Source organism: Schistocerca cancellata, chromosome 5 (genome assembly GCF_023864275.1).
Source record: "Schistocerca cancellata isolate TAMUIC-IGC-003103 chromosome 5, iqSchCanc2.1, whole genome shotgun sequence".
Taxonomy (NCBI): Eukaryota; Metazoa; Arthropoda; class Insecta; order Orthoptera; family Acrididae; genus Schistocerca; species Schistocerca cancellata.
The window spans coordinates 728,903,024-728,925,816 of record NC_064630.1 but is presented as its reverse complement, the minus strand read 5'-3'; the positions used below and the strand labels follow the sequence as shown (position 1 = coordinate 728,925,816).

The window sequence follows — 22,793 nt, the reverse complement described above, 5'->3', positions numbered from 1 at the left end:
AGGAAGCTTTTGACAATATTGAGTTGAATATTCTCTTTAATATTGTGAAGGTAGCAGGACTGAAGTACGGAGAGCGAGAATTGTTCATAACTTGTACGGTAACGAGACGCCAGTTTTAAGAGTCGAACAGCATGAGAGGGGAGCAGTGGTTGGGAAGGGAGTGAGAGAGGGTTGTAGCCTGTCCCAGATGTTATTCACTCTATACATTGAGCAAACAGAAAAGTAAACCAAAGAAAAATTTTTAGTACGAATTAAAATTCATCGAGAAGAAATAAAAAAAATTGAGCTCTGCCGATGACATTGTAATTAAGTCAGAGACAGGAGAGGACTTGGAAGAGCAGTTGAAACGAATAGACAGTGTCTTGAAAGGAGGATACACAGTAAGATAACCATTGACAAAAGAAAAGCAAGGGCGATGTTGAGGAAATCAGATTAGCAAAAGAGACACTAAAAATAGTAGATGAGTTTTGCTGTTTGGACAGTAAAATAACTTATAATGGCCGAAGTATAAATGATATAAAATTTAGAATGTCAATGGCAAGACAAGAAGAAAAAATTTGTCAACATCTAATATAAATTTGTGTGTTAGGAACTTTTTCTAATGGTTTTTGTATAGAATGTAGCGATGTACTGAAGTGAAACGCGAACGAGAAGTAGTTCCGACAAGAATAGACTATAAGCTTTTGAAAGGTGATGCTACAGAAGAATGCTGAAGATTACTTCACGTAATTATTTAGGAGGTGCTGAATATAACTGGAAAGAAAAATTTGTGGCACGACTTGACCAAAAGAACCGATCGGTAGAAAGCACACATTCTGAGACATCAAGGAATTATCAGTTTAGCAGTAGAGGGGAGTGTGTGTGTGTGTGTGTGTGTGTGTGTGTGTGTGTGTGTGTGTGTGTGTGATGGAGGGGGGCGGGGACATAGAGGGAGAGCAAGACGTGAAAACGGTGAGCAATGTCAAATAAGAGTAGGACGCAGTAGTTATTCGGTGTTGAATGGGACAGAACAGAATTGCATGAGAAGCTGCATCAAACCAGTCTTCGGACAGAAGACCACACCATCAACAACACCGTCGCATCTCCTCTGAGGAATGTTAAACTTATTTGTAAATACAGCCCTCGTCCAAGCGACTTACTAGATATGCCATAACACCTCGAAATAATGGCTGCCCTGAGTTCAAGATTCCGCTGCTTATCAATGAGGCCAGACGGAGAACCAAGAAACCCATATAACAGCTCCTTAGTAATAGCAAGCAATACCTAAAATATTATAAGCTGAATCAAACCTGTAACAACAAGTTACGGTCCCCTTAAATAATACAACTTTGGGAAAATGGCTTTTGTGTCTTCGCCAAGCTCCGAGACATAAATGACGGAATATGTCAGACATGTTGTTAAACAAAGTCGTATCTTATAGCCATGCACGTACACCATTTAGCACATTCTCTCCGACTGAATGTCGCAGTGTTAGGTTACCAGCTTCCGCCTGTTAGTGCAACGTAGGTACGCCTTTTCCAAAAGGTGTGTGACTGCGTTTAACTATTTTGCTCAAAAACTGCGGAGTGTGTCACAAAACTTTCTTCCATACAGAGGTAAATAATACTACGTGATTTTACTAAATGGGGGAAAACTGCAGGAAACCTGGGATGATAAGGAACGGAAAAGATCATACGGACTTATTGCAAGAAATGCGTTCCGATGGCGGTACACCCACTTGAAAGTGAAGACAAAGTATCTTTGACAGTGTAGCGTTTTATGACCGATATGATACATGAGAACATAGCAGGCATGTGGAAATGGTCTGTCTGTACTAGTGTTTTCGTTCCATACTCAAGTGTGCAGCAGCCTCGCCCACGACGGCGGCACGCTCACTCATTGGTACTGGGCGGCTTCTGCTTGTTTGCTCTTCACGAGTCACTCTGGTGTGGGCACGTGTCATGCACTGAAGCCTTAGGAAACGATGGCCCATTGTAGCAGCCAGGTTCAGTCCGACACGGTCTTTATACACGAGCAGGCTGAGTGCGGACGGCAGCACAACTGTTCTGGCGAAAGCATTCCCACCAACAACAGCCACATCACGAAGTGTTGGCAACAGTGTTTTCTCATTTGCGAGAGAGAGTCTCATTTATGGGAGTGAAAAGCATGTGCATCTGCTATGTACGAGGGCAGTTCAATAAGTAATGCAACACATTTTTTTTCTGAAACAGGGGTTGTTTTATTCAGCATTGAAATACACCAGGTTATTCCCCAATCTTTTAGCTACACAGCAGCCTCGCCCACGACGTAATCTCCATTCAATGCTACGGCCTTACGCCACCTTGAAATGAGGGCCTGTATGCCTGCACGGTACCATTCCACTGGTCGATGTCGGAGCCAACGTCGTACTGCATCAATAACTTCTTCATCATCCGCGTAGTGCCTCCCACGGATTGCGTCCTTCATTGGGCCAAACATATGGAAATCCGACGGTGCGAGATCGGGGCTGTAGGGTGCATGAGGAAGAACAGTCCACTGAAGTTTTGTGAGCGCCTCTCGGGTGCGAAGACTTGTGTGAGGTCTTGCGTTGTCATGAAGAAGGAGAAGTTCGTTTAGATTTTTGTGCCTACGAACAAGCTGAAGTCGTTTCTTCAATTTCTGAAGAGTAGCACAATACACTTCAGAGTTGATCGTTTGACCATGGGGAAGGACATCGAACAGAATAACCCCTTCAGCGTCCCAGAAGACTGTAACCATGACTTTACCGGCTGAGGGTATGGCTTTACACTTTTTCTTGGTAGGGGAGTGGGTGTGGCGCCACTCGATTGATTGCCGTTTTGTTTCAGGTTCGAAGTGATGAACCCATGTTTCATCGCCTGTAACAATCTTTGACAAGAAATTGTCACCCTCAGCCACATGACGAGCAAGGAGTTCCGCACAGATGGTTCTCCTTTGCTCTTTGTGGTGTTCGGTTAGACAACGAGGGACCCAGCGGGAACAAACCTTTGAATATCCCAACTGGTGAACAATTGTGACAGCACTACCAACAGAGATGTCAAGTTGAGCACTGAGTTGTTTGATGGTGATCCGTCGATCATCTCGAACGAGTGTGTTCGCACGCTCCGCCATTGCAGGAGTCACAGCTGTGCACGGCCGGCCCGCACGCGGGAGATCAGACAGTCTTGCTTGACCTTGCGGCGATGATGACACACGCTTTGCCCAACGACTCACCGTGCTTTTGTCCACTGCCAGATCACCGTAGACATTCTGCAACCGGCTATGAATATCTGAGATGCCCTGGTTTTCCGCCAAAAGACACTCGATCACTACCCGTTGTTTGCAACGCACATCCGTTACAGACGCCATTTTAACAGCTCCGTACAGCGCTGCCACCTGTCGGAAGTCAATGAAGCTATACGAGACGAAGCGGGAATGTTTGAAAATATTCCACAAGAAATTTCCGGTTTCTTCAACCAAAATCGGCCGAGCAAAAAAATGTATTGCATTACTTATTGAACTGCCCTCGTACATGGGCCTTGGAGTAGCAGATGCTGACGTTTTGGAAATGTTGAAAACTGCAGAATATGATCCCGCTTATCAACACCAGGCAGGTGGCCTACCAGATAGGGCAAACCAGACAACCGAGTGGAACGTTCTCTACGATAGCTGTTACTATTCATATCACTTACAACGTGCTGAAGCCTTATTAACTAGAGACTTGCCTCCGATGCGACGGTTCATCGTACAGGCCACCACTTTGATGCGATTTCTAACATCCGTCGTATTCACAGATGAGGCTACCTTCACAACAACCACTCGTGGACTACGGAGATACCTAATGGCGTGCCGGCCGCGGTGGCCGAGTGGTTCTAGGCGCTTCAGTCCGGAACCGCGCGACCACTACCGTCGCAGCTTCGAATCCTGCCTCGGGCATGGGTGTGTGTGATGTCCTTAGGTTAGTTAGGTTTAAGTAGTCCTAAGTTCTAGGGGACTGATGACCTCAGATGTTAAGTCCTACAGAGCCATTTGAACCTAATGGTGTGGTGGCAGCAAACCAGGAGCACCAGTTGACCCTTGGTGCGTGGAGGGGGATTATCGGAGGCTATCTTGTGGAACTAGTTATCCTGCCACAGTGCCTCACAGGCGAGGCTTATCTGCATTTCCTGAAAGTGAGCCTGCCTCCCCTGCTGGAAGACGTGCCTTTGGCGGTACGAAAGGTAATGGTACTCCAGCTCACTGAACTGCATTTCCGTCAGGAAGCATCTTGAGACCTACCCTAGCCAATGCATCAGACGAGAAGGTCTTGTTGCTGGTCCTTGATTCATTATAGCCCCACATGTGGGGTCACCTGAAAGCCGTCACATATACAGAGATAGTCCCGGACATGAAGACACTGGAACAACGTGTTCATGCTGCTTGTGGTGCCGTTCAGTTAAAGGATGGTATATTTAATAGTATTCGTCAATCATTGCTGTGTCATGTTCGCACAATGCTTAGAGGTACGTGGGGCCACTTCGAACACTTTGTCCAAGAGTGGTCTTACCATAGCATGTCGTGCACTTCATCGTACTGTACAGGCATGATGAGTTAATGAATACTCTGTAGCACTGACACCTTGCATTTGCGGCCACGGGTCTATATGACATTTTTCGCTCCCTATTCTCTCAGGCATTTGTTTCCTGCAGTATGTCACCATTTAATCAAATCCCCGTAGACATATGTGTAATACGGGGCACATTACTTTTCAACGTGCGCTGTAACTATTCATTATCAATTTCTAAGTAGTTTAAGCAAGTTAGCAGCTGCATCGGCGGGCAAATATCGATTTTACTTGTCGGTAATTCGAGCGATGGTAAAAATCTGGATCTGTGGTGGCTTTGGTATTCCTGCGTAGTGAAAACGAGAGTAAGAAGAGCTTGGCAATTTGGTCAGCTTCAGTGTGTACACATCCTAAGGTGGAGGTCCAAAACTGTTATGACGGGGAGTTATTATGTGTAAACAGTGACATTCCCTTGCAATGTGAATGGATTTAGTAAATTCGACTCATATGGGTAATTTTAGTGTGTTCGGTTATGTTAATTATGTTGCACAAATATTGATTCACAAAACATAATCACTTAGTGCTTCATTTATCGGAATAAAATTTTATTGGAAATCATCTGAAAATGTCTAACAGAAGTAAAATAAAACATTTAAAAAATATGAGAAGTGGAATAGCGGTGGCGCAGTTTATCAGTGCTACGGGCGCAGAACAACCGTAAACCGACCATGGATATACTCTACTGGCCATTAAAATTGCTACACCAAGATTAAATACAGATGATAAACGGGTATTCATTGGACAAATATATTATACTAGAACTGACATGTGATTACATTTTCACGCTATTTGGGTGCATAGACCCGGAGAAATCAGTACCCACAACAACCACCTTTGGGACTGGGTGTTGTGTGAGGGACTGGGTGTTGTGTGATGTCCTTAAGTTAGTTAGGTTTAAGTAGTTCTAAGTTCTAGGGGACTGATGACCATAGATGTTAAGTCCCATAGTGCTCAGAGCCATTTTTGAACAACCACCTTTGGCCGTAATAACGGCCCTGATACGCCTGGCCATTGAGTCAAACAGAGTTTGGATGGCGTGTACAGATACAGCTGCCCATGCATGAAGAGTAGTGACTGGCGTATTGCGACGAGCCACTTGCTCGACCACCATTAACCAAACGTTTTCAATTGGTGACAGATCTGGAGAATGTGCTGGCCAGGGCAGCAGTCGAACATTTTCTGTATCGAGAAAGGCCCGTACAAGACCTGCAACATGCGGTCGTGCATTATCCTGCTAAAATGTAGGGTTTCGCAGGGATCGAATGAAGGGTAGAGCCACGGGTCGTAACACATCTGATATGTAACGTCCACTGTTCAAAGTGCCGTCAGTGCAACCAAGAGGTGACCGAGACGTGTAACCAATGGCACCCCATACCACCACACCGGGTGATACTCCAGTATGGCGATGACGAATACACGCTTCCCATGTGCGTTCACCGCGATGTCGCCAAACACGGATGCGACCATCATGATGCTGTAAACAGAACCTGGACTCATTCGAAAAAATGACGTTTTGCCATTCGTGCACCCACGTTGGTCGTTGAGTACACCATCGCAGGCGCTCCTGTCTGTGATGCAGCGTCAACGGTAACCGCAGCCATGGTCTCCGAGCTGATAGTCCATGCTGCTGCAAACGTCGTCCAACTGTTTCAGATAGTTGTTGTCTTGCCAACGTCCCCATCTGTTGACTCAGGGATCGAGACGTGGCTGCACGATCCGTTAGAGCCATGCGGATAAGATGCCTGTCATTTTGACTGCTAGTGATACGAGGCCGTTGGGATCTAGCACGGTGTTCCGTATTACCCTCCTGAACCCACCGATTCCATATTCTGCTAACAGTCATTGGATCTCGACCAACGCGAGCAGCAATGTCGCGATACGATAAACCGCAATCACGATAGGCTACAATCCGACCTTTATCAAAGTCGGAAATGTTATGGTATGCATTTCTCCTCCTTCCACAAGGCATCGCAACAACGTTTCACCAGGCAACGCCGGTCAACTGCTGTTTGCGTATGAGAAGTCGGTTGGAAACTTCCCTCATGTCAGCACGTTGTAGTTGTCGCCACCGGCGCCAACCTTGCGTGAATGCTCTGAAAAGCTAAGCATTTGCATATCACAGCATCTTCTTCCTGTTGGTTAAATTTCGCGTCCGTAGCGCGTCATCTTCGTGGTGTAGCAATTTTAGTGGCCAGTAGTGCATTATTTAAATCACATGCCTCTTTGGCTGCCACGCCTCTGTTCTGTCAGCAAATTACGACTAAATACGAGCGCTCTGCGTTGCTTGCCCGCTACTAAGAGGCGTTGACTCACTTCTTGTTCCTCGTAGTTTATCGTACTGGTAAGTAGTTTCGTAATATTTGTTTGCGTGGTACCGTATGGCTCAGGTGGCTAGAAACGCTAATTAACGTTGCAGAATTGTCTGGAATACTCAGCTTCCTATAAATATAATTATCGGTAAAATTCACTGAGGAAGTCATCATTAAAGTCAGTAAATTGTTCAGGTGATGTAACTCATTACTATGGATGTTCCTGCTACATTAAACTAACTTGGAGAACAAAGCTTGAAGTCAGGCTGAAGTTACTATGTATCTCTCTCTCTCTCTCTCTCTCTCTCTCTCTCTCTCTCTCTCTCTCTCTCTGAGGTTGACTTTCGTTTCCTTGTGTTGCAGGTGAGTCACGAGCTGTCACGGCGCGAGGCTGATTTTCGACTGTTCGCAGTGCGTTGCTTGGCAACAGCAGCTTACGTTATCGCGACTTGTACTAGCGGCGCTCCTGAGTTGCAGTCCACGCATCAGCCGTAACAGGTCAGTACATCACACTAGAGTTTTCTACTAACATTATAGCCGAAGAGTACAACCTTTGTGAGACAGAACCTCACAGTTTGCAAGCCGGAGGTGAAGAGGAATTTGCTGTACTGCTGTTAGCTTTGTCTAGTGACGTAATCGTAATGGATATTTTTGATGATACTTCTTGGTGTGCTTTTTTACTATTAGTAGTGTTATTTACCCATGGATAAATTTTATTACAAGAGATATTGGACTTAAATTTCTCTAGAACTTTGTTTGTCATATTTTCGTTACTCCGAAACATTTTTAAAACAATCGCTGCACGGTTCGAAGAAGAAAATACTATTTTTTCTGCTTCAGAGATAGCTCTTTAGATTCATCAGACCATTTTACTGCTAAATATGGAGTTGGTTACCCGTCCAAATGCTGAAATTGAAGGTAACAATGATAGTGAAATTTCGGAAGCGTAATTCAGTGTTCTCAAATAGAGGTGCGATGACGGGTACTGAAATTTCTTGAGGAAATATAATGTTATCGTAGATCATTTTAAATGCATCAAGTATGTTTGTTATGTAAAGTTCCCTAAGGTTTCAGGAAGAAAGCATTCGGGGCCAGTTTATGCGACGTAGTAGCAGAAACCGAGCGTGGCGATTTGTTTCTCGCGAGTCTTGCTTTGAGAAATTAAGATTCGCTGTGAAAAGTATTTCTTTTGCTGTTTGAAGCGTTGAATGTGGCACACCACGCATAAAACTGGAGCAGACAGAAGGACTGTCATTGATTAGTTTTCTTTTTGTAGAGTCGTATATTTGAAATTGACCGAGAAAGGGGAGGGGGGGGAGTATTAGGTGTATCGAAATCGACACATTCCAGTTTGCTATGGAGAAGACATGATGTTGTGGGACTTTAGATTTGCTTGGTTAAGAAGTGTAAGTAGGTCACTTATAATGTAGGATTGGTGTGCAAGTTATGCAGGATCAGATGGAATTGTGTAACAAGATTTAGAAGTGAAGTGCTCACTTGAATTTAGAAAGAAAGAAAGCGGGACATATACCACTACTACCGCTACTACTAGTACTACTACTACTACTGCTACTACACTGGGAGGCTGTAAAGAGTGCTCATTTTTTATATTTGAGTAAGCATTTTTTTTTTTGTTGTGTAGTGTCTGGGATCTTTTGTATTTAGTTCCACGGATTGCCTTCATTTTCAGTATGTAGTGCCATGTGGAACTTCTGAAGTGCAATTGGTAATTTCTATTGAATAATATATATGAAAAAAAATTGGTTGTATAATAGCGTTCCCGAATAATGGCTTTGAATTGTGTCATTTAATTGCTTTTGTGATTTTTGTAGCTGAATCATGGACTGAATTTGATAGTGTACCTCAAGCCTTTTGCGGAATACGACACTAGGGAATGTAATTCATTTGTAACAAGCTGAAATATTCATACAGATCGAAACCTTAAGTATCGTAACCTTCACTCGAGCTATATCATTAAATTTTATTACCTAATACACACATCCACGGCATGACAAAAAATTTGTTGATTCGTAGTATCTTTCGGGCCTATTGGAGCTGTAGAGCTTGTATTTACGGTATTCGATTCGTTTTCTTCCACATAAATGTTTCTTTTAGGAAGCGTTGACTGTTAATTCTAGTGATAACTCGAATTTATTTTTTTTTCTCAGAAGAAAACTCGTAATCAGAATTGCCTGCTTCGTTTACGGTTGAAAATCCGGTCAAAGATATGACGTTATAACTGCCATATTGGTTACTTGGTGTGTCCCGTACACGCCGTGTACATTCGCCACAGTTCAAACAAGGTTCTCTGTAACGCAGTGTCCACGCATTTCCTCGTCCAGCCACCGCGTGATGCCTCGCAGCTCTATCGTGCGTTATCGCGGCTTGTGCAAGCAACACGACTCAACTGCAGTTTCACCTTACTGATCGCTATAGGCCCCGTTCTTCCTTTACAGCTCCTGCAGATCGACTCTTCGATTAACATTACGGCGGAAGATTACAAGGTATCACTTGAAAAAGTTTCGTGAGACGGAACGTCAACGTTTTCGAAGTTCCGTATGGTACAGGACGTTGCCTCCCTGTAATTCCGCAAATATGACGTCAAAATATACATACACTTATATATATTTCCAATGTATTGTACGGTGCATGGCTGAGGGTACTTCGTACCAGCAGTAGCAATTTTCTGTGCTATTCCATTCGCCTGCTGAGCGAATACGTGGGTATATGTGCGAGTTTCTCTTATCGTACTCTCATAATCCCTTCACGGGATGTATGATAGCGGCAGTGGAAACTCTTCCTCAAACACACTTTATCTAAATTTATCCAACACAGTTTGGCGAGAACTTTGTTGCTGTTCTTTCAGAGTTTCCAATTTAAATAAAAAACTAAACTCCTCCCGAACAGGCCATGAAGGCCCAACGGTACCGACCGGCCGCCGTGTCATCCTCAGCCCACAGGCGTCACTGGATGCGGATATGTGGTCAGCAAATGGTTCAAATGGCTCTCAGCACTATGGGACTTAACTTCTAAGGTCATCAGTCCCCTAGAACTTAGAACTAATTAAACCTAACTAACCTAAGGACATCACACACATCCATGCCCGAGGCAGGATTCGAACCTGCGACCGTAGCGGTCGCGCGGTTCCAGACTGTAGCGCCGTTAACCGCTTGGCCACTCCGGCCGGCGTGGTCAGCCACCTCTCCCCCAGCCGTGTGTCAGTTTCAGAGACTGGAGCCGCTACTTCTCAGTCAAGCAGCTCCTCAGTTTGCCTCACAAGGGCTGAGTGCACTGAGGCAAGGCCGTTGGCATTTCCCATTTAAATGCCGTGAGCATTTTTGTCAAGTTTTCGTATGGGCTGTACCGACCAGTTTCGACAGGAGCAGCGCGTCTCCTAATTCGTTCAGTATCTTTTGTCGTGCCAACTTCTACCGACTCCAGACGGCCGGCCGCGGTGGTCTAGCGGTTCTAGGCGCTCAGTCCGGAGCCGCGCGGCTGCTACGGTCGCAGGTTCGAATCCTGCCTCGGGCATGGGTGTGTGTGATGTCCTTAGGTTAGTTAGGTTTAAGTAGTTCTAAGTTCTAGGGGACTGATGACCATAGATGTTAGGTCCCATAGTGCTCAGAGCCATTTGAACCATTTTTGACTCCAGACGCCTAGAAACCTTCCACTTGCCTTCCTTAACTTTAATGTCACGTGTTTTCATTTCATATCGCTAGCTAAAATTACTCGCAAATATACTGCCTGACAAAAAAAAAAGTGAGAACTCCAGTAGACATGATTAGATTTCAGTGCAAGATCGTATGCATACCCACCATTGACAAGTATGTAATGATTTAGAGTTGCTGTTATCTGCGACAAGTAGAACGATCAAAACAGTGCCTTAGTGTTGTTCTTTTTTTAGCGTTGTTACCGTGTCTGGTAGGGTATACACTGATCAGCCAGAACATTATGATCAGCAATCTAATAGCTGGTATGTCCACCTTCAGCACGGACAACGGCAACGGCGCGTAGTGTCATGGACGCAACGAGGCATTGGTAGGTCGGTGGAGGGAGTTGGCATCACATCTGCACAAACAAGTTTCCTAGTTCCCGTAAATTCCAGGAAGGGGACGATGATGAGCTCTGACATCGTGCTCAATCATATCCCAGATGTGTTCGATGGGATTCAGATTCGTTGAGTTGGGGCCCAGCACATCAAATGGAACTCGCTGCTGTGTTCCTCGTACCACTCCGTCACACACCTGGCCTTGCAACGTGGCGCGTTATCTTGTTGGAAAATGCCACTGCCATCGGGAAACATGATCGTCATGTAGGGGTGTACGTGGTCTGCAACCAGTGTACGATACTCTTTGGCCCAGATGGTGTCTTGCACGAGCTCCACTGGACCCATGTAAGCCCACGTAAATGTTCCCCAGATCATAATGGAGCCGCCTCCAGCTTGTCTCCATCCTGCTGGACAGATGTCAAGGAGCTGTTTCCCTGGAAGACGACGGATTCGCGCCCTCTCATCGGCATGACGAAGGAGGTATCGGGATTAATCAGACCATGCAACGCTCTGCCGTTGCGCCAGTGTTCAGTGCCGATGCTCAAGTGACCATTTAATTCGTTGTTGCCGATGTCGTGGAGTTAACGTTGACAATTGCATGGGTCGTCGACTGTGGAGGCCCATTGTTAGGAGCGTTCGGTGCACTGTGTATTCAGGCACACTTGTACTCTGCCCAGCGTTAAACTCTAATGTTAGTTCCACCACAGTTTGCTGCCTGCCCTGTTTTACCGGTCTACCCAACCTACGAAGTCCGATATCTGTACTGAGGGGTGCCATCCCAACAACGACACCCCCCCCCCCTCCACGTTTGGACGTGGTCTCACCACGGTTTTGCCACGTGTTGAAGGCACTCACAACAGCGCTCCTCTTACACCTGACAAGTCGTGCGGTTTCCGAAATGCTCGTGCCGAGCCTTCTGGCCATCATAATCTGCCCTCGGTCGAACCCTCCCCATCTACACACTGACAGTACACTCACTGGTACTACATGCACCGCGCGTGTGTGTGACTAGGGGTCATTCCTCTCCAGGTGACGCTGCTGTCGCCTGATGGGTTTATATCTGTTGTAGGTCAGTGTTCATAATGTTCTGGCTCATCAGTGTATGTTGTTGTTGTGGTCTTCAGTCCTGAGACTGGTTTGATGCAGCTCTCCATGCTACTCTATCCTGTGCAAGCTTCTTCATCTCCCAGTACCTACTGCAACCTACATCCTTCTGAATCTGCTTAGTGTATTCATCTCTTGGTCTCCCCCTACGATTTTTACCCTCCACGCTGTCCTCCAATATTAAATTGGTGATCCCTTGATGCCTCAGAACATGTCCTACCAACCGATCCCTTCTTCTGGTCAAGTTGTGCCACAAACTTCTCTTCTCCCCAATCCTATTCAATACTTCCTCATTAGTTATGTGATCTACCCATCTAATCTTCAGCATTCTTCTGTAGCACCACATTTCGAAAGCTTCTATTCTCTTCTTGTTCAAACTATTTATCGTCCATGTTTCACTTCCATACATGGCTACACTCCATACAAATACTTTCAGAAATGACTTCCTGACACAAAAATCTATACTCGATGTTAACAAGTTTCTCTTCTTCAGAAACGCTTTCCTTGCCATTGCCAGTCTACATTTTATATCCTCTCTACTTCGACCATCATCAGTTATTTTGCTCCCCAAATAGCAAAACTCCTTTAGTACTTTAAGTGTCTCATTCCCTAATCTAATTCCCTCAGCATCACCCGACGTAATTCGACTACATTCCGTTATCCTCGTTTTGCTTTTGTTGATGTTAATATTATATCCTCCTTTCAAGACACTGTCCATTCCGTTCAACTACTCTTCCAGGTCCTTTGCTGTCTCTGACAGAATTACAATGTCATCGGCAAACCTCAAGGTTTTTATTTCTTCTCCATGGATTTTAATACCTACTCCGAATTTTTCTTTTGTTTCCTTTACTGCTTGCTCAATATACAGATTGAATAACATCGGGGAGAGGCTACAAACCTGTCTCACTCCCTTCCCAACCACTGCTTCCCTTTCATGTCCCTCGACTCTTATAACTGCCATCTGGTTTCTGTACAAATTGTAAATAGCCTTTCGCTCCCTGTATTTTACCCCTGCCACCTTTAGAATTTGAAAGAGGGTATTCCAGTCAACATTGTCAAAAGCTTTCTCTAAGTCTACAAATGCTAGAAACGTAGGTTTGCCTTTCCTTAATCTTTCTTCTAAGATAAGTCGTAAGGTCAGTATTGCCTCACGTGTTCCAGTATTTCTACGGAACCCAAACTGATCTTCCCCGAGGTCGGCTTCTACTAGTTTTTCCATTCGTCTGTAAAGGATTCGTGTTAGTATTTTGCAGCTGTGGCTTATGAAACTGATTGTTCGGTAATTTTCACATCTGTCAACACCTGCTTTCTTTGGGATTGGAATTATTATATTCTTTTTGAAGTCTGAGGGTATTTCGCCTGTTTCATACATTTTGCTCACCAGATGGTAGAGTTTTGTCAGGACTGGCTCTCCCAAGGCCGTCAGTAGTTCCAATGGAATGTTGTCTACTCCGGGGGCCTTGTTTCGACTCAGGTCTTTCAGTGCTCTGTCAAACTCTTCACGCAGTATTGTATCTCCCATTTCATCTTCATCTACATCCTCTTCCATTTCCATAATATTGTCCTCAAGTACATCACCCTTGTATAGACCCTCTATATACTCCTTCCACCTTTCTGCTTTCCCTTCTTTGCTTAGAACTGGGTTTCCATCTGAGCTCTTGATGTTCATACAAGTGGTTCTCTTATCTCCAAAGATCTCTTTAATTTTCCTGTTGGCAGTATCTATCTTACCCCTAGTGAGATAAGCCCCCCTACATCCTTACATTTGTCCTCTAGCCATTCCTGCTTAGCCATTTTGCACTTCCTGTCGATCTCATTTTTGAGACTTTTGTATTCCTTCTTGCCTGCTTCATTAACTGCATTTTTATATTTTCTCCTTTCATCAATTAAATTCAATATTTCTTCTGTTACCCAAGGATTTCTAAGAGCCCTGGTCTTTTTACCAACTTGATCCTCTGCTGCCTTCACTACTTCATCCCTCAAAGCTACCCGTTCTTCTTCTACTGTATTTCTTTCTCCCATTCCTTTCAATTGTTCCCTTATGCTCTCCCTAAAATTCTGTACAACCTCTGGTTCTTTCAGTTTATCCAGGTCCCATCTCCTTAAATTCCCACCTTTTTGCAGTTTCTTCAGTTTTAATCTACAGGCCATAACCAATAGATTGTGGTCAGAGTCCACATCTGCCCCTGGAAATGTCTTACAATTTAAAACCTGGTTCCTAAATCTCTGTCTTACCATTATATAATCTATCTGATACCTTTTAGTATCTCCAGGGTTCTTCCATGTATACAACCTTCTATCATGATTCTTAAACCAAGTTTTAGCTATAATTAAGTTGTGCTCTGTGCAAAATTCTACCAGGCGGCTTCCTCTTTCATTTCTTAGCCCCAATCCATATTCACCTACTACGTTTCCTTCTCTCCCTTTTCCTACACTCGAATTCCAGTCACCCATGACTATTAAATTTTCGTCTCCCTTCACTATCTGAATAATTTCTTTTATATCGTCATACATTTCTTCAATTTCTTCGTCATCTGCAGAGCTAGTTGGCATATAAACTTGTACTACTGTAGTAGGCGTGGGCTTCGTGTCTATCTTGGCCACAATAATGCGTCTACTATGCTGTTTGTAGTAGCTTACCAGCATTCCTATTTTCCTATTCATTATTAAACCTACTCCTGCATTACCCCTATTTGACTTTGTGTTTATAACCCTGTAGTCACCTGACCAGAAGTCTTGTTCCTCCTGCCACCGAACTTCACTAATTCCCACTATATCTAACTTTAACCTATCCATTTCCCTTTTTAAATTTTAAATTCATCAGTGTATATGGGGTATCAATCGCGTTAGGTGTTGACTGATCACTGTGAAGGTGCCCCTTAGTCGTGTGAGACAGCATTATTAGGGGCCTTATTGCGGTTTGGCTGGTCGAATCGCACAATATCCAGATTTGTAGGGCGTTCGGACGAGACGGTGGCCGGTAGTAAACTGCATGGAAATGTGAGGGCAGGCAGACTTGTCAAGGTTCTGGTCAACCATGTCTGACCACCACAATGGAAGACTGCCTTGCCGTGAGCCAAGCATATCATAAACTTTTCATATCTTTGCTTGCCATACGAGAACAAGTAAAGGACTCCACACAGCATTCTGTGTCTTCTTGCACCACTGGTCGAAGACTAGTAGCACCCGGACTAGGGAATTACAGTCGCACGCATGAGATTCTGTCAGCACCAGCCACAACACAAAGGACTGTGTTTGGGGTAGAGCCCTGACTGGAAGCGTGGACTGCTGATGCGTGACGAATCGCTGTGTTCAGCTGTGATTCGCTGTTCTGCATCGCCCCAGATGACCATCGTCAGCGACCATAGTGGCGTCCTGGGGAGAATCCCATTCTCCTGACGTTTTGGAGAGGCACAGTTGTCTTACTCCTGGCGTCAACCTGTAGCGAGCCCTCAGATATGGCATCAGGTCGGAGCTGGTTCTGCCTGAGGAAACCCTGACGGCATAACAGTACGTCACGGACATCCTGCATTTTCATGTGTCACCCCTCATGTGTCATTATCCTGGTACAATTTTTTAGCAGTATTATATTCGTCCACAGATGGCACATGCCTCTACAAACTGTGTGGATGGAGATGAGGTACTCCGGTGGCCAGCAACATACACGGAGCTGTCCTCGACAGAACGTGTGGGACCAGATCAGCGGTCAACTCCGTTCCGGTGCCAGTATCCAGGATATTGGAGCCCATTTACAACAGTTGTGGGCAGTTGTGGCATGAGTCGAGGCGAGAACGGGGTGCAACATCATTCTGATATTTGTATCCATAATGCAAAGTTCTTTGTAAATTTGACTCGATTTTGTAATCACTGAAATAACGTCATGTACACTCTCAACCCGTGAAGTTTCGTTTCCTCCTGCCCTTCTGAGTGCTTCATTTTTTTAGTTATACAGTGCATTTACACGATGTAACGTGCTCAAGATGTTGACCACTACGCTTGTACTTTTTTAATTGGACGCTATCTGGTTATTCCTCTTTGTTACAGGCAGTATTTTTCACTTATTCACATTTAAAGAGAGCTACCATTCATTGTGCCAAGTCTTCTGCATTTCTTTAGTATCGAGTAATGACGATACTGTCCTATAGACATCAGAATTGTTACTAAACAATCTGGTTATTCTGCTGATCCTATCCGAAAAACTGTTTAATTGTAATATTGAACATTAGAGATCCTGTGATGCAAGAAGAAATGCTAGTATTTGAAGAATGAGAAGTAGACTCTGACATACACTTCAGTTGTTCACACACTACAGAGGTAGATGTAGTTGTGTTGAACAGTGTATCATGTGTAAGTGATTAAGACTACATACAGGTGACATGTCTTATGGCGCATTTGGGGAAGTGAATCCTATGTTAATTGTGAGATACAACAATGAAAAGCCACCAAAGAGAGTGAATACGTGAAAATGAAAAGTGTACAGAAAATTGGGTTGTCATTTCTGATGTTTTGGCTTGTACAAGAGACAATATCAGATGGTGATCACTATCAGTGATGTGCTGAGTAGCAAGATGTTCTCTGCTGTGATGGATGGCAGGTGGTGTGCTGAGTGGCAAGATGTGTTCTGTTGTGGTGCAAGGTGGCATGTGTTCTGTTGTGGTGGCAGGTGGCATGTGTTCTACTGTGGTGGCAGGTAGCATGCTGAGTGGCAAGATGTGTCCTGTTATGGTTGCAGGTGGCGTACTGAGTCATAAGATGTGTTCTAATGTGGTGACAGGTGGTGTGCTGAGTGTCAAGATATGTTATACTGTGCTGACATATGGCATGTGTTCCACTGTGGTAGCAGGTGGCATGCTGAGTGGCAAGGTTGTTCTACTGTGGTGGCAGGTGGCATGTGTTCTGTTGTGGTGACAGGTGGCGTGCTGAGTGGCAAGCTGCGTCCTGTTGTAGTGGCAGGTGTCATACTGACTGACAAGGTGTGTCCTGCCATGGTGGTGGCACATGTTTCACTTGCTTTCAGGCTGCAACAGTTTTCCAGCTGATTGAGAGTTCCCACTGGCTGAGACACCGTAAAAAGTATCTTTGTTGTCACGTCCGTAGAGTTTCACAGCATCGTGTGAAGTCTCCTACACAGCAGCAGCGGAATATTCGCTGCCTTGGTGTGTGAGACAATTTACGTGGCTCACTGGTCTAGAGACTAACAAAGGAGCGGTCATCGCTGGAAGTGGATTCATTCTCAGAATGCTACTCTTCTAAAATCAGTCTTGATAAGGATCACCATCCTTCTTTGAATCGTGGCACGGGTTTCAAATTGTCAGTGATCCTAAACACATGTTTTAAGTCCTGCAGCCATCTAAGTGTATTCAGAAACTTTCTAAGACTGTATCACGAACTTTGCAAAGGTACAACTCTTAACACTTATTACACTGCTCCCTGCTGGTTACTACCAATTTTCGACGATGATCTCTCTGAGGGAAAAAAAGCCTAACAGGGCGAATCAGATCAGGAGACGCACACGAAACACCTCACTTCAAGTTTCTGCAGAAACAAATGTAATAATTGCAAGACATTCATCCACAAAACCTCACTAAAAATCGAACTAATGAGACCATAATCTGATACCAGCATTTTCCTAACAAACTCATGTGCACACTCGAAAAAGCAAACATGTCTACCAAATCCAGACTGAGATTTTCACTCTGCAGCGGAGTGTGTGCTGATATAAAACTTCCTGGCAGATTAAAACTGTGTGCCGGACCGAGACTCGAACTCGGGACCTTTGCCTTTCGCGGGCAAGTGCTCTACCAACTGAGGTACCCAAGTCTCGGTCCGGCACACAGTTTTAATCTGCCAGGAAGTTTCATATCAGCGCACACTCCGCTGCAGAGTGAAAGTCTCATTCTGGAAACATCCCCCAGGCTGTGGCTAAACCATGTCTCCGCAATATCGTTTCTTTCAGGAGTGCTAGTTCTGCAAGTTTCGCAGGAGAGCTTCTGTTAATTTTGGAAGGTAGGAGACGAGGTACTGGCAGAAGTAAAGCTGTGAGGACGGGGCGTGAGTCGTGCTTGGGTGGCTCAGTTGGTAGAGCACTTGCCCGCGAAAGGCAAACGTCCCTAGTTCGAGTCTCTGTCCGGCAGACACTTTTAATCTGCCAGGAAGTTTCATGTCTACCAAATGCAGAAAATCACTGAGCACGGAGTACTTCCTTACCAACTCACCTGGTCTTCGTTACTGGAAGGAGTACTTCGTGGATCACTAACCTGTGATGTCACAAATCAGTGGTACTCTCGAAGCAGAACCTCCATTGTCCCGTAGAGCCCACGACTCTAACACCCAGGGGGTTCGCCTGTGCATTCCCTGATATCGAGGTACAATATTCAAACATTCTGGCGTTTCAGCCAGTTAGCCACTGAAGCAGAACGCAAGCGAGAATTCTCATTGGCCACTTCCTTTTCCCACTAATACCAATCCTGTAGTAAGTGCTGCTTCCGTTCAGGACTTCTCGGAAGTTCTCCAAACAGATTCTGGAAAACGCTGTTTTTTGTTTTTAATTGACTGTTACGTCAGTAGCCCTTAATCCCGGCTGTTGAGAATTGCTTTGGAATTGACAGCTACAAAGAAAGTAGTGCAATAACGCTCGCGAGGATGGCATGGCGCCCATCAGCCGATCCCACGAGACTTGTAGCCACGGCAAACACCCAGGGTGACACACATTCACCCCGCCACTGCACACTTCTCGCTTGTTCTATGCGGAATGCTGCAATTTCATGCGGCTTTCTGTCTTCTGGAATCGTTTGTAACGCGGTGACGTTTTGTTGGTTCTTAATTCTTACAGTTGTATCTTGTTGTGTTGGCAGAAGAGCCAACACCGTGTTACTAGTGGAGGCCGAAATGCACGCGTTTTAGCTCACGCAGGCTTGCGTGAGGAGGGAAGAACTATACTGACGTGAGGTCTGGAACATGACAAGGATTTAGAATTCAGAAAGCGGACGTAATTAGTTTCATACTTAACTTTAATCCATTAATGATGAGCGTCGCTCTTGACGGTACATGATTCACAGTATTATCTGTTCAGAATACATGCATAGTAACTGAATATGTCGCCTTGCGAGATCGTAGCAAATGACGTAGCTGAAGGCTATACTAAACTGTCGTCTCTGCAAATGAGAGCGTATGTAGACAGTGAACCATCACTAGCAAAGTCGGCTGTACAATTGGGGCGAGTGCTAGGGAGTCTCTCTAGACTAGACCTGCCGTGTGGCGGCGCTCGGTCTGCAATCACTGATAGTGGCGACACGCGGGTCCGACGTATACTAACGGACCGCGGCCGATTTAAAGGCCACCACCGAGCAAGTGTGGTGTCTGGCTGTGACACCACATATCTCTTATTACTATTATCTATTATTACTACTGTTTGTTGTGTATTGTGTGATACAGAACAATACCAGAAAAATATTTCGTCTAATACTGTCCAGTCGAGAAGTTGGTCGTGGCTGACGCGACTAGGGCGTTGCTGCATGAGGTTGGTCGAGAAAAATGGTTTGCTCGTTGCGTGCTTGAACCGTCAAAAGTTATTCTTCATAATGGCCCGAAGGTAACAACAAGACGCCTACCGTGAGAAGCAAAAGATAGAACTGATAGGTGTTAACTGATAGCACCAAAACCTTTAACTTCAGTACTCTTTCTTCATTAAACCAGTTGTGAAATAAGAAATTAATAAAGATAAAAAGTATCTCATTAATGTACTCTTTATTATGTACTTATTCTTGTTGTTGTGGTCTTCAGTCCGAGGACTGGTTTGATGCAGCTCTCCATGCTTTTCTGTGCGAGCCTCTCCTCTGTGAGTAACTACTGCAACCTACATCCTTCTGAATCTGCTTTCTACGTCTACATCTACATCTATTCTCTGCAAATCACACTTAAGTGCTTGGCAGAGGATTCATCGAACCACCTTCACAATAATTTTCTGTTATTCCAGTCGCGAACAGCGCGCGGAAAAAACGACCACCTATACGTTTCCGTGCGAGCAGTCATTTCCCTTATTTTATTATGATGATCGTTTCTTCCTATTTAGGTTAACAAAATATTTTCTTATTCGGAGGAGAACGTTAGTGATCAAAATTTCGTGAGAATTTTCCTCCTTTGCTTTAGTGATGTCCACCCCGAATCCTATATCATGTCAGTGACATTCTCTTACCTATTTCGCGATAATACAAAACGTACTGCTGTTCTTTGAATTTTCTCGGTGTATTCCGCTAATCCTATCTGGTAAGGATCCCAGACCGCTCATCAGTACTCCAAACGAGGACGGGCAAGCGTAGTCTAGGCAGTCTCTTTAGTAGATCTGTTAAATTTCCTAAGTGTTCTGCCAATAAAACATAGTCCTTGGTCTGCTTTCCCCACAATATTTTCTACGTGCTCTTTCCAATTTAAGATGTTCGTAATTGTAATTCTTAGGTATCTAGTTGAATTTACGGCATTTAGATTCGACTGATTTATTGTATATCGGAAGTTTAGCTGATTCCTTTTAGCACTCATGTGGACGACCTCATAGTTTTCATTATTTAGGGTCAGTTGTCAATTTTCTCACCATACATATATCTCTTCTAAAACGATTTGCAATTTGTTTTGGTATTCTGTTGACTTTACTAGACGATAAACGACAGCATCATCTGCTAACAATCTAAGACGGCTGCTCACGAACAATACGACACTACCTTGGGGAACGCCAGAAATTACTTGTTTTACTCGATGACTTTCCGCCAGTTCTACAAACCTCTCTGACAAGGAACAGCGAATTCAGCCACATAACTGAGACGATATTCCATAGGCATGCAATTTCACTTCAAGCAGCTTGTATGGAACAGAGTTAAAATCCTTATGGAAATACAGAAATACGGAATCAATTTGAAATCCCCTGTATACATCTCTTGGTCTCCCTCTGCGTCCGCCCCCCCCCCCCCCCCCGCCTCTACTTCGTACCAATACTAAGTTGGCGGCCCCTTGATGTCTCAGTAAGTGCTATCAACCGATCCCTTCTTTTCGTGAAGTTATGCCACAAATTTCTTTTCTCCCCAATTCTGTTTAGTATCTCCACATTAGTTCCGTGGTGTACCTACCTAATTTTCGGCATTCCTCTGTTGCACCACATTTCAAAAGCTTCTCTTCACTTTTTGTCTAAACTGTTTATCGTCCATGTTACACTTCCATACATCGCTACACTCTAGGCAAATACCTACGGAAAAAGTTTATATTGCATGTTGACAAAACTTCTGTTTTCTTCTCATTGCAGCTCTACATTTTATATAATTTATACTTCGGCCATGGTAAATTATTTTACTGCCCAAGCAGTGAAACTCATCTACTGCTTTAACTGACCGTTTCCTGATAAATCTCTCAGCATCATCTGATTTCATTCGATTATCATCTGATTTCATTCGATTATATTCCATTATTGTTGTTTTGCTTTTGTTGATGTTCATCTCATATCCTCATTTCAAGATTCTGTCCATTCCAAATGGTTCAAATGGCTCTGAGCACTGTGAGACTTAACACCTGAGGTCATCAGTCCCCTAGAACTTAGAACTACTTAAACCTAACTAACCTAAGGACATCACACACATCCATGCCCGAGACAGGATTCGAACCTGCGACCGTAGCAGTCGCGCGGTTCTGGACTGAAGCGCCTAGAACCGCTCGGTCACAGAGGCCGGCCTGTCCTTTCCGTTCAACTACTGTCTCTGACAGAACTACAGTGTCATTTCAGACCTTTCGTTTTCTCCTCCCTGAACTTTAATTCCTACTCCAAATTATAGTCGTTCAGTGAACAGATTGAATAACATTGGGGACAGGCTACAACCCTGTCTCACTCCCTTCTCAGTCACCGCTTCCTGTTCATGATCCCTCGGCTGTTATAACTGCCGTCTGGTTTCTGTACAAGTTGTAAACAGCCTTTCGCTCCCTGTGTATTACCGCCGCTGTCTTCAGAATTTCAACGGGAATATTCGACTCAACACTGTCAAAAGCTTTCTTTAAATCTAAAGATGGTATAAACGTAGGTTTGCCTTTCCGTAACCTATCTTCTAAGATAAGTTGTAAGGTCAGTACTGCCGCACGTGTTCCTACGTTTGTCCGGGATACAGATTGGTCTTCCCCAAGGTCGGGTACAACCAGTTTTTCCTTTCTTACGTAAAGAATTCCTATTAGCATTTTTCAGTCCGTGACTGACTGTAACATGCGTAAAATAAGAAAAGATACGAGCAGCCTGGGTCACTTAGTGCATAATCGGACTGTCATGAACAAGAAGTGATCCGCGCTGCCAGTTAGTTGTGGGCTGTTCGTCGCGCTGGCATCAGCCTGCTTGCGTGCCGCTGCCAGCCTGCGAGCAGCGCAGACCAGCGACTTTTGGAAAAGTTATTTATCGCTCATTCTGCATGCAGACTATTTTTGTAACGTATGTCCGTTGTACTGCGTGTCGATTGTAGATTGTCGCTCGTTGTGAACACGCGACCTCCTGACAAATGTAGTTTCGTTGTTTTACCCAACTTCATTAATAAAACAGCTGAAATCCTTGTGAAATTTTGACGATGTCAGTTAATAGGCCGCCTAAGTCTGAATATCAGAGAGACGTGTTGTATCAGTCCCTTCAGTTAGTAGAACTCCATCAAGATATGATGTCTTGCCCGTCACTGTGCTGTAAAAAACTACTTGTAATAAAGTCAATACAATCATTTCGGGAGCATTAGGATTCAGCTGA

At 44.5% G+C, this 22,793-nt stretch overlaps 1 protein-coding gene across 2 annotated transcripts in view; it reads left to right on the top strand.

Moving 5' to 3' along the window:
- The window catches only part of LOC126187902 (uncharacterized), a 1,224,785-nt gene that overhangs the window by 199,729 nt on the left and 1,002,263 nt on the right, over positions 1–22,793 (top strand). The window contains exon 2 of one of the 2 annotated variants that reach the window (XM_049929255.1): positions 7,252–7,386. The exons of the other annotated variant lie outside the window; for it this stretch is intronic. The gene's annotated coding sequence lies outside the window, so the exon portion shown is untranslated. The remainder of the gene's footprint in view (positions 1–7,251; positions 7,387–22,793) is intronic. 2 annotated transcript variants of the gene reach the window in all.